Raw genomic sequence first — 18,158 nt, 5'->3', positions numbered from 1 at the left:
TCCAGCACGTTAGGCAACGATGTTGTCTTGTCGATGTCCTCACGAAAAATGAATGTGTCTCACCACCAGAATATCGCTTAAGTATGCTTTTTGTGTGTGATTGAATCGAGAGAAGGTGTGGTTTACGATGGCAATTTGGAAGGCAAACTAGAGGGGAATGAACTCTCTGAGCTCGGAACTTTCGGCGACTGAGCAATAATCGATTGCGGGCGCATACAATATTGGATACGGAAATATCCTACTGATGGGGAAGAATAATCCTCTGAAGCTATCCTGTTAATTGCGATTGATTGAAAAACCACAAAACCAAATGTATTTGGTCACAGTGTTACATGGATAGAAAACATTCAATTAAACTCTTTCACATGAATATATTTTGAAAATTCCCAAAGGAACTGGCAGATTATTTTCAGTAACGATTAGATATTTCCACATTTTCCTCGATACTGGAAGCCCACCAGTGGTTAATGCTAACTCGATAACCACCTGTTAATAGCACTTGATTGAAACATATTTGGTCACAGTGTTACATGGATAGAAAACATTCAATTAAACTCTTTCACATGAATATATTTTTAAAATTCCCAAAGGAACTGGCAGATTATTTTCAGTAACGATTAGATATTTCCACATTTTCCTCGATACTGGAAGCCCACCAGTGGTTAATGCCAACTCGATAACCACCTGTTAATAGCACTTGATTGAAACATATTTGGTCACAGTGTAACATGGATAGAAAACATTCAATTAAACTCTTTCACATGAATATATTTTGAAAATTCCCAAAGGAACTGGCAGATTATTTTCAGTAACGATTAGATATTTCCACATTTTCCTCGATACTGGAAGCCCACCAGTGGTTAATGCCAACTCGATAACCACCTGTTAATAGCACTTGATTGAAACATATTTGGTCACAGTGTAACATGGATAGAAAACATTCAATTAAACTCTTTCACATGAATATATTTTGAAAATTCCCAGAGGAACTGGCAGATTATTTTCAGTAACGATTAGATATTTCCACATTTTCCTCGATACTGGAAGCCCACCAGTGGTTAATGCCAACTCGATAACCACCTGTTAATAGCCGCGCGTGTATGTGTGTATAGCGATGTCTTCCCAGGGAACCGTTTGTGGCATCACTCTCCTCCTGATAGATTCCCTTCTGGCCTAGGGTGCACAAACAGGCTCTTGGTGACACCGTTCATCCGCGCTTTCATGATAAATAAAGAGCTTCACCGCAACAGCGACAACATGCTCCAATCGCTGTTCAATTAGAACTGAGTGGATTTCCGAGCGCCGCTCGCTTATATACCGATTCGTGATTTCAATAGCCTGTTTTGAAAGCAATTTTAAGACTATTGAAACAAGTTTTTGGATCAAAAAGTAACAAGTATATAACGCGTAGACATTTTATCTTTCGAATGAAGTGTTTATCATACCATTTCGTTCAGTTGTTCAGGAGCTATTAACGCTCAAAATCTCGGTCTCCGGCGTAACGCTTTCGTTTTCGAAACTTTGATTTTACACCCCGGTATAGAAATGAAAGACGTAGTCCTACGTCAAAAAAGTTTGTCCTGGGGCAGAAGTTATAACATCGACTGATGCCGTTGTGAAGCTGGAAACGATCAAATCGGTTAAAGAGGCGACACAGAAAGCAAAGCGTAAGAGAGCTTCGAAGAAATCATAACTGTGGTTAGCGATGTACCTGCTATTTTTATCTATTGACCTGATTTTGAAGACTTGCGAAGCAATAACGATATTTATTGCATTTTTTTTTTATTTCCTTAAATGCATTGATTAATTAATTTTGTATTATCAAAGAATAAAAGAAAGTGAATACAGTTTGTTTTATTCATTCCCAAACACCTTTTTAACAGAGTTTAACTTGTTGTAAACATAAAATTCCAGGTTTCCACTAACCCCCGTATCAAGGGGTAAGTGGACTTTGGGGACTTGGAGATTATTTTTGGCCAAACTTAAAATCTAGTTGAGGAATTCATTTTTCGGTTCCATATATTAATAGCTAATCGGCTACAGTAGTGATGTGTATAATTCGTTTTGAAAAATAATCAAAAACAGGAAAAATAGGACACTTTATTTTTGAAATAATGGTTTTTGGGGTTCCACTTGCCCCAGTGTACCTTACTGCTTATTGGATTCGACTAATCAGCTTGCTCAAGGAACCGAAAGATAAACGTTGCAACACGGGTTTCCTAACAACGGCCGAATTATCGAAAGCAGAAAGAATAATTATTTACCATATCCAGAAGGTGAATTTTCCTGAAGAATTAAAATCTTTGTCTAAAGGGAACGCAATATCGGTAAAATCACCCCTTAGATGGTTCAATCCATTTCTATGCAAACAGGACCACCTTTTACGAGTGGGTGGATGTCTGAACAATTCGCATGAGATTGATAGCATGAAACATCCAATCATCCTACCGGCTCGTCATCATTTTACTAAAAAACTTCTTCAACATTATCATGTGAAGATGCTGCATGCTGGAGCACAGTTGTTGTTAGCGTCCGTCAGATTAAGATTTTGGCCACTCGGAGGGCGTAGTATTGCAAGGCATATTGTGCATCAATGCGTTAGATGCACTCGGCTAAAGCCAACTAGCGTACATCAATTGATGGGTGATCTCCCTTCATCCAGAGTGACCATTTCTCGTCCTTTCTCTAAAGCTGGAGTAGATTATTTTGGTCCAATTTATATCAAATCTGGTCGTCCGGCTGTAAAAGCATATGTGTCCATTTTTGTATGCATGAGCACTAAAGCGGTCCACATGGAGCTGGTCACAGATTTGTCCACGGAGAGTTTCATCCAGGCATTGAAAAGATTTGTGGCACGAAGAGGATGTTGTTCAGATATATATTCCGATAACGGAACAAATTTCGTTGGTGCTCGGAATCAGTTACATGCCTTGTTGCAGCTACTGAAAAACAAGGAGCATGGTTTCAAAATATCAAGAGAATGTGCCAACCAAGGTATTCAATGGCACTTCAACCCACCTGGTGCCCCTCACTTCGGAGGTCTGTGGGAGGCTGCTGTGAAATCAGCTAAACAACACATGCTGAAAGTAATCGGAGATACACCATTATCATATGAAGATACCAATACGCTACTTACGCAGGTCGAAAGCTGCTTAAATTCACGTCCTTTGACACAGATATCAGATGATCCGAATGACCTTGAACCTCTGACTCCAGCTCATTTCTTGATTGGATCATCGCTCCAGTCTCTTCCAGATAAGGATTTCTCTGAAGAACAGATGAACCGCCTAAGTCACTGGCAATTTGTTCAACGAAAACTGCAAGACTTCTGGCAGCGATGGAGAAAAGAATATTTGACCCAATTACAAGGTAGAACCAAGCGCTGGCGACCATCTGTCAGACTAGAATGTGGCAGACTGGTAATAATAAAGGATGAAAACCTAGCACCTCTTCGTTGGAAAATGGGAAGAATCCACGAGTTACACCCTGGAGCAGACGGAGTGATGAGAGTTGTCACCCTGAAAACTGGATCTGGGTTTCTCAAACGCCCAGTAGAACGCATTTGTTTGTTACCTTTTCCAGAAACTAGTGAAAACAATGAGTCTGTTCAACAATAGCATCACTTCTCTACCTTTGAATCTTCACCGAGGAGTGTTTTCGTTCAGAAATTATAGTAATTTCAGGGAGGGCCAGAATGTACGCTTCATGAAGATACGAAATGTCAGTTGACGGGTTCAGAGTCGCCGTGAGCCATAAATACTAGGGAACTATTATGCTGCATGGGATCAGCCCTATTGTTTTATAGCTCCGTATTTTTTGTTTAATTTAAAAATAGACGACAGTAGAAATTTGAATGTAGTGAACGTAGTCCAATTCTGTTTCGTCCTTGTTAGCCAGTAGAAGTAGTTCGTTTGACCATGTAAAATAAATGTATTAAACCAATTGTATTTTAAATCAAATAAATCTGGTGTTATTGTAAATGTTGTGAAAAATGTTTGTGTGACTTTCATTGGAAATTCTGGAGCAATCTAGCAGTGTTGGACCCAACGAGAACTTTCTAGACCCTGGTATGGACGACAGCTATCGAAGGAAGGATTTCAAAAGATTTTGGAGACCCCTTTAGTCCGTTATTGAACACAAATAACGAAATTCGAATTTTTAACTGTTATAAATTAAAAGTAAGCAACTGAATATTATTCATTCACGTATTAATCGATTGTGGTTTCATTGGAGTAAGAATCAGAACATAGCATAACTGCATGCTCGAAACAAACATATTTTTTACACTTCATGCAGTTGTTGCGTATTTTTCGGGTCTTTTATCAAAGAGAAGAATGTATAACGACCTTCTAGACAATTACCAGATGATAAACGTTCTGGAATATAAAGTTTGCATATTTCTAATATTTTTTGTCTCTGTATTCTTGGTAAACTAAGAATTAATGCCTTTTCAGATGGGGCATGAAAAGATGATATAAAAGGATTTATAGGAACTTCCTTTTCTTTTTCTTGTTTTCTTGTCGATATTATCCATTAAAAAAAATGTCCCCGAAAATGTAACTGTTAAAAATTAGCATAAGCCACCGATTAGTTTATAGTTTTTTTTATCCCTTTTGTTTATTTTAGGCTCATTAGCATTTTAGCTGTAACAGAGCCGAATTACAATCGTGTGCATGTCACATGTTTATCATATCTATAATTAGCACATTACACAGTTGCCATGTTTTCGGCGTTAGAGTACTCCCTTCTATACCATTGCATATGGTACACATTAACACAGTTGCCATATAGGCGTAAGAGTTTTCGTTCTGTTCTTCCATTATCCAATTAGACCGGACAGCGGAGACAGTTGATTGAACATTGTTGAGTTATTTATAGAACAGCAGCCCGATGTGTCTTGCAGAGCAGAGCAGTTGTATGGATGAATCGATCTTATTTCGACCGTGGATCGATCTCCATCGCTAATGATTGTTGCGTGGACGTAGTTATTGTGTAACAACACAAAGATGGTCAATGAGGGCCCTGAGTTTTGAACTCACGATCGATCGCTTACTAAGCGAACGCGCAACCAATGTGGCTACGGAGACCCCCTATTTTATAGTTTATTGTTTACAATTATTCCACAAGTGAAATTCTTTCACAAGTGTGTATATGTATTATTATTAGCGAATAACTATACGAAAGTCAAACATTTATATTTTGCTTTTCTAACGACGAATAGTTAATATATGGATCCGGATATGGATCCGTTCAATCCAGTTACAAAAGAGGCTGAAATCAAATCAGAATAGTCGGGTAATGATCTTATGCATTATATGCAATGAATATTCCACGCCACTAACATTATTTTATACATTTCATTCAACAATGTTCTAGAATATGAAAAAAGCACTTGTCCAAAAAAGTTACTCCTATACACGCGTCGGTATGTCAGACCGAGAGTGTTAAAAAGTGGCACACGTCCCCATTGCACCAACACATGCGATACGCTAAACGATGACGAACGACGAATAACGAAGCTAGAGAGAATCGCAAAGTCGTAGTGTTGATATTTTCTGAGAAATGAACGAATTATTGATTTCTCGGTCTGACAGACCAATGCGCGAGTATAGGAGTGTTAAAAAGAAAGACAAGATTCAAAATGTTAGCAAAAAAGTTAAATAAATCCGAAATTAAACTTACTCCATTCCGCGTGACTAGCTTTCACTATCTAAAACACAAGTGACAAATATACTAGTTTTTCCCCGTGACGTGACAGTATTGTGGTATTCATAATAACACCGAGTTCATCAAAGTTGTCGCGACGGATGAATTCTTCCGGGTTCTACATACACGGTGGCAGCCGTGATAACGTTGTATACAATTCACTTCGTTTTCACCGTGAAGTGACCTTCGTGATCAGGCCCGTTATGTAAAAAAATCCTCAGCTTTCAAGAAAATATATAAAAAATTATAGCGCGCAATAAAAACAATGAAAACGACTACAATAAATGATTACGAAAATAAAATCCATTGTTTTGCGAGTTTAATATTTTTCTTAAAACCACCCTGAAATGTAAATAGGCACCCTAACGGAAAAGTAAAAAATCTAATATTTTGCGATAAAGAATAAAATTGCCGCTTTTCATGGAAATCTGTAACCTCTATATCGGTTTAGCATGGAATGGCTGTATATATGTTTTATTCAAAAACTATATATATTAGGCTGTCAAAAAAGTCCTGCGGTATTTTTTTTGAATTTTCATTTGTTCATAAAATTAGTTACAATCATCTGTTTTAAGTCAAATATGCGCCGTTTTGTTCGATGACTTGTTCCCAACGAGATGCCAACTTCATAATACCCCTGTTATAGAAGCTCGCTTCCTTATTGGCAAAAAACTCGGATAGCCAATTTTCACAGGCCTCTTTTGTGGCTAACTTCTGACTACCTAGCTCGTTAGCCATGGACAAAAACAGGTGGTAGTCACTTGGTGCAAGGTCCGGACTATACGGCGGATGCAAAAGAACCTCCCATCCGAGCTCCCGGAGCTTCTGGCGCGTCACCAAAGAAGTGTGTGGCCTGGCGTTGTCCTGATGGAAGACAATGCGGCCTCTGTTTATCAAAGATGGCCTCTTCTTCGCTACCTTCAAGCGGTCCAGTTGTTGGCAGAACAGGTCCGAATTGAGCGTTTGGCCATAGGGAAGCAGCTCATAATAGATTCCTTGACAATCCCACCAAACACACAGCAGAACCTTCCTGGCCGTTAATGAGGGCTTGGCCACCGTCTGAGCCGCTTCAGCGGGCTTCGACCACGACTGTTTGCGCTTCACGTTGTCGTAAGTGACCCACTTTTCATCGCCAGTCACCATCCGCTTCAGAAACGGGTCGATTTTGTTGCGATTCAGCAGCGATTCACATGCGTCGATACGGTCAAAGATGTTTTTTTGCGTCAACGTGTGTGGCACCCATACATCGAGCTTCTTTGTGAATCCAAGCTTCTTCAAATGGGTAATAACGGTTTGATGACTTATTCCCAGCTCTTGGCCGATGCTACGGCTGCTATTATGCCGGTCTTTCTCGGCTAATTCAGCGATTTTGTCGCAATTTTCGACGACAGGCCTTCCGGAGCGTGGCGCATCTTCGACGACCTCTACACCAGAACGAAAACGTTGAAACCATCGTTGTGCGGTGGAAATGGAAACTGTATCGGGTCCATAAACTGCACAAATTTTATTGGCAGCTTGAGATGCATTTTTGCCTTTGTTATAGTAGTACTGTGAAATATGTCGGATTTTCTCTTTATTTTGCTCCATATTTGCGACACTATAACTCACGAACGACTTAACCAAACAAAACACTGTCAAGGACTATATTATAGCGCGCAAAAATACCTTTCCAACAAGCTATAGTATGACTCGATACAATGAATACAACTAGAACTACGCGCTTACAACGACACCTCGCGGAAATACCGCAGGACTTTTTTGATAGCCTAATATTATATCTGAGATTATTTAAAATGCAACAAGTTGATAAGTTTTGACGTAGGACTACGTCTTTCATTTCTATACCGGGGTGTAAAACCAAAGTTTCGAGAACGAAAGCGTTACGCCGGAGACCGAGATTTTGAGCGTTAATAGCTCTTAAACAACTGAACGAAATGGTATGATAAACACTTTATTTGAAAGATAAAATGTCTACGCGTCATATACTTGTTACTTTTTCATCCAAAAACTTGTTTCAATAGTCTTAAAATTGCTTTCAAAACAGGCTATTGAAATCACCAATCGGTATATAAGCGAGCGCCGCTCGTAAACCCACTCAGTTATGATTGAACAGCGATTGGAGCATGTTGTCGCTGTTGTTGTGAAGCTAATTTCGTTTATCATGAAAGCGCTGATGAACGGTGTCACCAAGAGCCTGTTTGTGCACCTAAGGCCAAAAGGGAATCCATCAGGAGGAGTGATGCCACGGTTCCGCTTGAAACATCGGAGCAGCCGCCACACACACACACACACACACACATACACGTGCGGAATTCTCATTGCTGAAAAATAATCTGCCAGTTCCCCTGGGAATTGAAAAATACATTCATGCGAAATAGTTTATTTTAATGTTTTCTATCCATATAACACTGCAACCAAATACATTTGGTTTTGTTATTTTTCAATCAATCGCAATTAACAGGAAAGCTTCTGAATATTTTTTTCCCCATCAGTGGAAATTTTCGTATCCAATGTTGGATGCATAACATGAAAAACGGAAAATGTTTTACATCGCGAAAATCAAGTCATTTTCGAGCGATTATTTGCTTTCTACTCATATAATGCTGCGACCAAATACATTTCGTTTTGGATTTTTTCAATCAAGTGCGATCAACGTAAGACCACGTATTTCGGCAATTTATTAGAGGTGCAATGAATCTTTAGGAATTCCCGCTCTACGCGCACTGGCAAACAATGTTTACTCAACAATTTCTCAAACTAGAAATGGGTGTTGTGAGAAAGGATTAGCGAACGCGAAAACGACAAACGGGAGAAAGATACGTTTGGAGGTTGAAGGAAATTGGCAGAAAACTTCTTCATTCTATCATTCAAATAATGTGATTCATACCACATCGTTTTGCCAGAAAGAGATTATTAATGCTCAAAGGAGGAATCGAGTCCTCCGAGGAAATTACCCAGCGCAAATTAGAGTCGACTATCGATTGCGGCATTCGTACACAAATAATTTTATAATGCAGTTTCACCAAAGTGATTTCTTCGGATATATTCACTACATCATATCATGTATTTCATATTCTTCATTAAGAAATCCATATCCATGGCACCTATCGGTAACGAATTATTATCGAAACCACGATTTTCGCTAAATGCTCCTTTCAGTTCGGCCTGTAAAAAACTTTTCTAAAAAAACTTTTCCATCAAATTTGGAGCCCTGAAAAGGGCCGTTGATTATAAGCTAATATAGCAAGCTCTCCTCGGATACGATGGGCCAGCTGGATGTCCTTGGGCATGATGTGACGCGTTTTGCATGGATAGCACTCAAATTGGTATCTTCGAATAAGCCTCCTGCAGCGTCATAGCCGCGGAACTTTGAAAGCGCAAGTCGGTTTTGAAGTCCTGAGCAATTCCACGAACCAAATGCAGCTAGGTAGCTTGCGGATCAGCAATTTGGTCGACTTCCGATAGCGATGAATTTCACGCAAAGTTCCCGGTCGATAGCGATGTGGCTTCTCCACCTATCCTGCTACTGGTGCGCTTATCCGAGCTGACTTCGTGTGCCTTACCACCGAATGACTAACGAGCTGTCTGCGAAAGACTAACGAGCTCGAGTCCTCACGGTGCGAGAGTAGAATAAGAAATGAACTAAAGCAAAGGAAGCGTCATTTTAGAAACCATAAAAGTATAGAATCTAAATCCCACCCTTATTATATTCGTGAGTATACAGTAAGCTTATACAATAAAGAGGGTGGGGTTTACATTCGATTCTTTTATGTTTTATAAAACGACACTTCCCTTGCTTTCGTTCATTTCTTACTCTACTCTCGCACCGTGAGGACTCGTTTCATCGGTACTAAGCAGACAGCTCGTTAGTCTTTCGGTGGTAAGGCACCACGAAAGCAGCTCGGATAAGCGAATCAGCCGCAGGAAGCATGAAGAAGCCACATCGCTATCGACCGGGAACTTCGCATGAAATTCGTCGCTATCAGAAGCCGACCGAATTGCTGATCCGCAAGCTACCTTTGCAGCATTTGGTTCGTGGAATTGCTCAGGACTTCAAAACCGACTTGCGCTTCCAAAGTTCCGCGGTTATGACGCTGCAGGAGGCTTATTCGAAGATACCAATTTGTGTGCTATCCATGCAAAACGCGTCACATCATGCCCAATGACATCCAGCTGGCCCATCGTATCCGAGGAGAGCGTGTTATATTAGCTTAGCATATAATCAACAGCCCTTTTCAGGGCTCCAAATTTGATGGATTAGAGTTCAGAAAAGTTTTTTACAGGCCGAACTGAAAGGAGCATTTAGCGAAAATCGTGGTGTCGATGATAATTCGATACCGATAGGTGCCTTGGATATGGATTTCATAATGAAAAATATGAAATATATGACATGATGTAGTGAATATATCCCCATATCGAAGAAATCACTTTGATGAATCTGTTTACCGTTTGTCGTTTTTAATTGTTGGGAAAGGGCATTATTTCTGCTGACTAAATTCCAAGAAAAAATCCATTCCTTCTTTAAGCGTGATTCATTCTGCTTCGGATCAACGGAACAGTATGATAATCATTTCATACAAAAGATAAAATGTCCAAGAGTTATATGATTGCTATTTATTGAGTCGAAAAATTGTTTCAATAGCTTAATGATAGCTTCGAAAACAGGTTATTGAAATCATTCGTATCCGTATGTAGCGCGCCCACTTGGAAACCCATTAATCTTATTGGAATGTGAGATGGGGAAGCTCATACTTACGTCTATGCATTATGCTGTACACTACAGACTTTTTTTCTCCGTACTGATTAAGAAGCCGACCGAACTATCGGTCGACAAGTCAGTCTGCAGTCGGCGAGGGCTCTTAATTTCGTTTTTGCAGGCCGAACCGAAAAAATTTCAGTCGAGTTAACTCTTTTTTACAGTAATGCTTTTGAATCCGGACACTTTGCATTACATTCAATATCATACCACAGCCATAACATTTTTTTCATGTTGAATTTATGCGATTAATAGTTGCTAATATAGTTACTGATAGTTTCTTGATAGTTACTAATCAATCGCATTAATTCAACATGCAGAAAATGTTGTGGCTGCGGTATGGTATTAAATGTAACGCAAAGTGTCCGGATTCAAATACATTACTGTATACTTACTTCGATGTTATTCGTTTCTCTCTCAGAGTAAGCAACGAAGGGTGGGGTTTAGATTCTATACTTTTATGGTTTATAAAATGACGCTTCCTTTGCTTTCGTTCATTTCTTACTCTACTCTCGCACCGTGACGACTCGTTTGTTTGGGACCAAGCAGATAGCTAGTTAGTCTTTCAGTGGTAAGCCACACGAAAGCACCTCGGATAAGCGCACCAGCCGCAGGATAGGTGAAGAAGCCACATCGCTATCGACCGGGAACTTTGCGTGAAATTCATCGCTATCGGAAGTCGACCGAATTGCTGATCCGCAAGCTACCTTTGCAGCTTTTGGATCGTGGAATTGCTCAGGACTTCAAAACAGACTTGCGCTTCCAAAGTTCCGCGGTTATGACGCTGCAGGAGGCTTATTCGAAGATACAAATTTGTGTGCTATCCACGCAAAACGCGTCACATCATGCCCAAGGACATTCAGCTGGCCCATCGAATCCAAGGAAAGGGTGCTATATTAGCTTAGCATATAATCAACGCCCTTTTCAGGGCTCCAAATTTGATGGATTAGAGTTTAGAAAAGTTTTTTACAGGCCAAACTAAAACGAGAATTTTCGTTTGGATGCCATACAGCATCGAGAAAATTCCGGAAAGATCTAATCGTTGCTGAAAAATAATCTGCCAGTTCCCTGGAAATTGAAGAATACATCCATGCGAAAGAGTTTATTTTAATGTTTTCAAATTATATGGCGAACACAGCGACCAAATACATTTGATTTCGTAATTTTTCAATCAAGTGTAATTAGCTGGAAAGCTTCTGAAGATTATTCTTTCCCATCAGTAGGATATTTTCGTATCCAATATAGGATGCATAACATGAAAAACGGAAAATGTTTCGTATCGCGAAAATTATATAATTTTCAATCGATTATTGCTCAGTCGCCGAAATTTTCATACTCAGAGAGTTCATTCTCCTCTAGTTTGCCTTCCAAATTGCCATCGTAAACCACACCTTCTCTCGATTCAATCACGCACGAAAAGCATACTGAAATGATATTCAACATCGTTACTGAACGAGCTGAACGGCGAGGGATCGAGGGATTCATTACCTGGTCTGACCTGACCTGAAATGCAATCAATTTGTTTTAACTGTGAGGGAGCGCAGAAAAGCAGATGCTGATACTCTCGTGACCAAGAGAGTATCAGCATCGAAATACGGTTCCTCGGGAAGACATAGAAGCAGCCGCCACACCCACACACGGAGGCGATCTGGCGTAGTGGTAACATCCATACCTCTCACGCTAAAGGTCACGAGTTCAATTCTCACTCCCGACATTCTTCCAAAAATGGAAGCAAAGTGACGAACCAGCCAAATGAGTTGAAAGTCACTAAAATACAGATAAAAAAAAAAAAAAAAAAAAAACACCCACACACATACACGCGCGCAACTCTTTTCATTTGCTGGTTATCGAGAGGAAACCTGGAAAGAAATGATCGTTGCTGAAAAATAATCTGCCAGTTCCCCTTGGAATTGAAAATTACATTTAAGCGAGTTTATTTTAATGTTTTCTATCCATATAATACTGCGACCACATACATTTGGTTTTGTGATTTGTCAATCAAGTGCAGTTAGCAGGAAAGCTTCTGAAGATTATTCTTCAGAACAAGGTTTTTTGTATCCAATATTGGATGCATAAAACCTTGAGTCTCCAACGTAACACTCTCGTTTTTTAAGTCACCCAAATATTTATTTATTCATTCATTCAGGATGGATTTAGATTCAACTTCAAACAAATGATCTCTAAATCAACGATAGTCCTACGTCACCCTTGCGGTTATACCATAGATATAACCCACTTCCTGTTTTTCACTGTGAAAGTACTATCACGATTTTTTTTCAATTAAATAAATGGTGTATTTGGTGAGAGATACGCCTAAATGTATATGAGTCCAGCTAGTGAAATTTCATACAGTTAGAGTTTTCGAAAAAAGTCATTTTTGGGAAAAAGGCGAAAAAATGGATTTTTCGTACCACCCTAAAATAGAAATTAGCACCCTGATGAAAAAAAAAAATCCGAGTCTAACATTCTGCGATAAAGAGCAAATCTACCACTTTTCACGAAAAACTACTAAATCGGTTTGACATGGAACGGCTCAATTATTATATGTAGAGGAGAGGGGGGCACATTGGGACACTTTTTTCCTTGATTTTCAAATGAACTAACAATGCTTGTCAACATGTAATTGTAGAACACATGCGAATTGAATTTCCCATTTTCCTTCAGAGTTTTCTGAAAATTTTCAATTGTCATGTAGTGGTTGAAATATGTGCATTATTTTCATGGGACCCCCTCCTTTCCAGAGGAGGAAGGGGTGTCATACAATCATAGAAACATTTCTCGTACCGAAAACCCCTCACATCCCTAATTTGGCTCCATTTGTTTGATTAGTTCTCGAGTTATGCAGAAGTTTTTGTTTCATTTGTATGGCAACCCCCCTTTAGAGAGAGGGGGTGGAGTGTCTAACCACCGTAAAAACATTTATTGCACCCTAAAACCTCTATATGTCTAATTTGGTTTCATTTGCTTGATTAATTCTCGAGTAATGCAGAAATTTGTGTTTCATTTGTATGGTAGCCCCCCTCCCTAAGAGAGGGGGAAGGAGTATCTAACCACCATAGAATCATTTATTTCACCCTAAAACCTCGACATGCCAAATTTCGTTTCATTTGCTTGTTCAATTCTCGAGTGATGTAGAAATTTGTCTTTCATTTGTATGGCAGCCTCCTCTCCCTTAGAGAGGGGATAGGGGACTTGAACTATCATAAGAACCTTCCCCGATCCCAAAAAACCCTACATACCAATTTTCATGTCGATCGGTTCAGTAGTTTCCGAGTCCATAAAAATCAGACAGACAGACAGACAGAAATCCATTTTTATATACCGTCGATGGGGTCAAAAATGGAGAAAGTTACTATTAGTAATATCTTGACAAATATTGCGAATATTTTTAAAATCTGTGTGCCGTTTAATAGGAGACATATTTCTACAACTTCCGATGCATAATACTTAGCTGTAGTACAAATAGTTTTTTTTTCATAATTCATCAAATTTTGATGTGTAAATAGACATCAAATAACACCTCAGAAAAAATCTAATGCCCAGCATTATACAGAACTACTAAAATTGAAAATATTGGATATAATTATTCTTTAAAATCTTGCCAGATGAGTCATTACTGATTTTGAACATCAATTTTATTTGTTCCATTCAGTTTTCAATATTTTCGAAATAATGTCTTATTTACACTGAGTGCGGGTGAGAATGGGTCAAGCACAAAATTGAATTCCATGCCAAACCGACATAGTGATTGTCAGATTGTCATGAAATTAAAGCCAATAAGCTAGTTTTGTTTGAAAAAAAGTACACTTGAAAAAAAATTTTTTTTTCGTAATTGTTAAGAAATCGAAAATCGATGGTGTTAAAACACGCGGTCAGTTTGGTTAGATTTTTATTAAACTTAACTTTCACAACTCTGTCTGATATTCTAGCGATAACACGATAAATGTTGAGTACTTCAGTATATATTTCCGACTGATGAAGAGAGTGAGTCCAGAAATTAGCGAGCTTTTTTCGTGTTGCCAATACGAGGTTTGGAAAATTATCTACATTCCTGAACCGTAATTATTGCTTGTAATTATTTTTATAGTTTACATGGTTTCGGAACTAAGATCACCATATGTTTTATATTTTTTCTTGAAAGCTGAGGTTTTTTTTTACATAACATATCCGAATATAAAAAAGTTGTTTTTTCGTTTTCGAGTGATTTTGCGAAGTTAACATATTTTAAGTTTTCGTTCTTAATTCCTATGCGACTAGAATCCAATTTTTATGCATATGTGGTATTTCATGTGGCTTCGAATTAGTATATCGATTATCTGAATCCCGGCCCGGTAGATGAAAAATTATGAATTCAAAAAAAAAGTCATTTTTGGAAAAAAGGGAAAAATAATTTTTCGGACCATCGGTTAATTTTGAAAAATCATTACTCAATAACACAACATAACGCATCTCTGAATTTTGGATGTGTTATCTAAAAAAATCTTAGCTTTCAAGAAAAAATATTAAAAAATCGAGCGCCCTTGGTCCCGAAACAATGTGAACTATAAAAAAATACAATCAATAATTACAAGACCAGAATCCAAAATTTCTGCAACTACAACATTTTTCGAAAAGAGACCTAGCTAATTGACTTCAATTTGATATGTCGATCATCTGAATCGGTGCAGTAGTCAATAGTTATGAATTTAAAAAAAGGAATTTTCCGAAAAATGGGAAAAAAAATATTTTTTGAGCAACCCTAAAATGAAAAAGATTACCCTAATGATAAAAAAAAATACGGGTCTAATGTACTTTTCACGAAAATCTGGGAATCATTGTATCGGTTTGACATGGAATGGATGTATATAAACATTTCCATCGCACTTCTAGGTGGATTGACACTGTTTTCATAACTCAAATAATCATTCAAGACATTTACATGTTCCTCAATTATCTTGAAATTATTGAGAAATTGATTGTTAAACACAATTCTTAATAGAAAGTAATATTCACTACTTTGATCCATTGTCACCCCCTCTAAGGAGTGAGATTGGATCAACATTCATTGAATCGTAGTTCAGTGAAAAATTAATGTTATTCAACAATTCCTTGAACACTTACGAGTGTTCATCATTGGATAACATTTCTACGTAATCAGAATTGTGTTTACTCTAATTTACGATAGTTAATCAACAGAAAGTTCGAAAACTACCTTTTTTGACCCATTTTTACCCCCATCAACGGTATATAGATTCTCCAAAAACTATACGAATGGCCGCCGTTTTCAATAAAAAAAAGTTTTTGTAAACGTTTTGCATTACGTTTAGCTGAATCTAGTGCGATATGGTTGCAATTTTTGAATTTTTTATCCAATGTTGAGGTCTTCAATGGTATTTGACCATGGAGAATATATATTGCCTTTTTCAACAATTCACATAGAAAAAACTAGAAGTGGGTTATATCTTTGATTAATCGCAAGGTGGACGTAGGACTAACGTTGACTTGGCAATCAACAAGTAACAAGCATATAAATCTTAGACGTTTCATCTTTCGAATAAAGTGATTATCATACCACTTCGTTTAGCCGGAAAAGAATTATTAACGTTCAAAGGGGGAATCGCATCTCCTCGGAAATACCCAGCGCAAATAGTACCCACTCCCCAAGCCCCGACAATTGGAATCATCGTTGATCCGGAGCGGGATTATTAACGCTTGAGAAGGAATGGATTCCTCCTCGGAATTACACAACGAAAATAAGACCCCCTTCGCAGCAATTCCAACTTCCCAATAACGACGATCGATTGCAGCATTCATAAACAAATAATTTTATAACGCTGCTTTTATAAATGTGATTTCTTCGATATGTAACATAATATCCACTTAGATCATATCCACTACACCATATCATGCCATATAAAATCCATAGTCAATCCGAGTACACTAGTACTCGCTGCTTGCATCTAATTTTGTATGCCAATTTCCCCTGGCTCCATGGTTTTGAAATCTGTGTTAGGAAATATTCCGATTTCCAGAAACGCATGCGAGTACAAAAGTGCCCGCAGTTCACATCTATTTTGCAATGCCGATTTTCCCATGCTTCATGATTTTGAAGTCAGTGTTAGGGAAACATTCCAATTTGCAGAAACGCAAACGAGTACAAAAGTACCCACTGCTTGCATCTAATTTGCTATGCCAATTTCTCCTGTGCCAATCGGAATGTTTCCCTGACACAGACTTCAAAACCATGGAAGTCTGTGTCAGGGAAACATTCCGATTTCCAGAAACGCAAGCGAGTACAGAAGTACCCGCAGCTTGAATCTGTTTTGCAATGTTGATTTCTACCAGGCTACATGGTTTCGAAGGCTGTGTTAGGGAAACATTCCAGTTTCCAGATACGCAAGCGAATACAAAAGCACCCACTGCTTACATCTATTTTGCAATGCCGATTTCCCCTGGCTCCATGATTTTGAAGTCTGTGTTAGGGAAACATCCATCCATTTCAGCGATCGTACCTCAATCGTTGCGCAATTATAACTGAGTGGACTTCCGAGCGGCACTCGCTTATATACCGTTTGGTTTGATTTCAATAGCCTGTTTTGAAAGTAATTTTAGGATCAAAAAGCAACAAGCATATAACGCGTAGACATTTTATCTTTCGAATGAAGTGTTTATCATGCCATTTCGTTCAGTTATTTAGGAGCTATTAACGCTCAAAATCTCGTTCTCCGGCCTAGGCGTTTCGTTTTCGAAACCTTGAACTTACACCCCAGTATAGAAATGAAAGACGTAGTCCTACGTCAAAAACCCAATGGAGTTAGATCCAGAGGTCTTGGTTAGCAGACAGATACTGTCCGGTTCTATACACCACAGCTTCCGACGCAATAAGTCCATGATTTGACTTATAACATGACATGTCGTTTTTTTTTGTGGGGTTTTGTGAAGTTTCTGGTCTACACTGATTGACCGCAGACGATTGACTTCTTGGAAGATAAGACAACATTGTCTCTGATATTCGGCCTCCGTTGTTGCAAAAAGTTATTAAAAATTAAACTTCCTCCGAACCAGCCGAAGTATGTCGAGAATCTTATTAAATGGCGCGTTTGGCATCAATTAGATTGACAAGACTCCGCCGGTGAAGCAAAATGTTGTCAAATGGAAGCAAGAAACTCCACTGTCGGCATTTGTATAAAAACAAGAACTTTATTATTCCGGGTGTTTAACACTAGAGAACAAGTTGCCTGCGGTCTGAGACGCAATTTATTTTTCACAATATGACCCCGCTAACGTGTTTAATTATGTTTGCTTGCATTACATGCATTTATGTATCGTAATTTTGAGGGGTTTCCAATGTTGTTTCTCTTCGTTTTTTCTTCGTCTGCGAGAGAAAAATTATTCCAGATGTATATTGAAATCCCCAGGTTTAATTTGCTACCGAATACTTGTCTAATGATTAAATATTGATCTTTTTCAGATCAGATCAAGAGTTATAATTCAATTTATCAGCATTCGTTGGGATTAATCGTCGTGAGAAATCCCAAAACTCACAGAACGTCTGCCGCCTGTTGTCTGTCCTCAACGAGACATCCCCACGTGACTGTGTGCGTAATAAAAGCTTAAGTGAATTTGAATTAAACTTATTTTATTGCCGACTTCAAACAAACTCCGCTCAATGATTTTTATTTTGATTAACACAGGACTTGCAGTTAGTCGTGGTTTG

General features: G+C 38.5%; 1 long non-coding RNA gene across 1 annotated transcript; it reads right to left on the bottom strand.

Moving 5' to 3' along the window:
* Positions 1-2,235: 2,235 nt before the first annotated feature.
* LOC129770196 (uncharacterized) lies at positions 2,236-3,634 on the bottom strand. The gene is made up of 3 exons (XR_008742049.1): positions 3,137-3,634; positions 3,019-3,080; positions 2,236-2,942 (listed from the first exon to the last, which is right to left on the bottom strand). It is a non-coding gene; the product is annotated as an uncharacterized LOC129770196 (long non-coding RNA).
* Positions 3,635-18,158: the final 14,524 nt, after the last annotated feature.

This window comes from Toxorhynchites rutilus, chromosome 2 (genome assembly GCF_029784135.1).
Source record: "Toxorhynchites rutilus septentrionalis strain SRP chromosome 2, ASM2978413v1, whole genome shotgun sequence".
Taxonomy (NCBI): domain Eukaryota; kingdom Metazoa; phylum Arthropoda; class Insecta; order Diptera; family Culicidae; genus Toxorhynchites; species Toxorhynchites rutilus.
The sequence above is the reverse complement of the archived record's forward strand: the minus strand, read 5'-3'. Positions and strand labels throughout refer to the sequence as shown.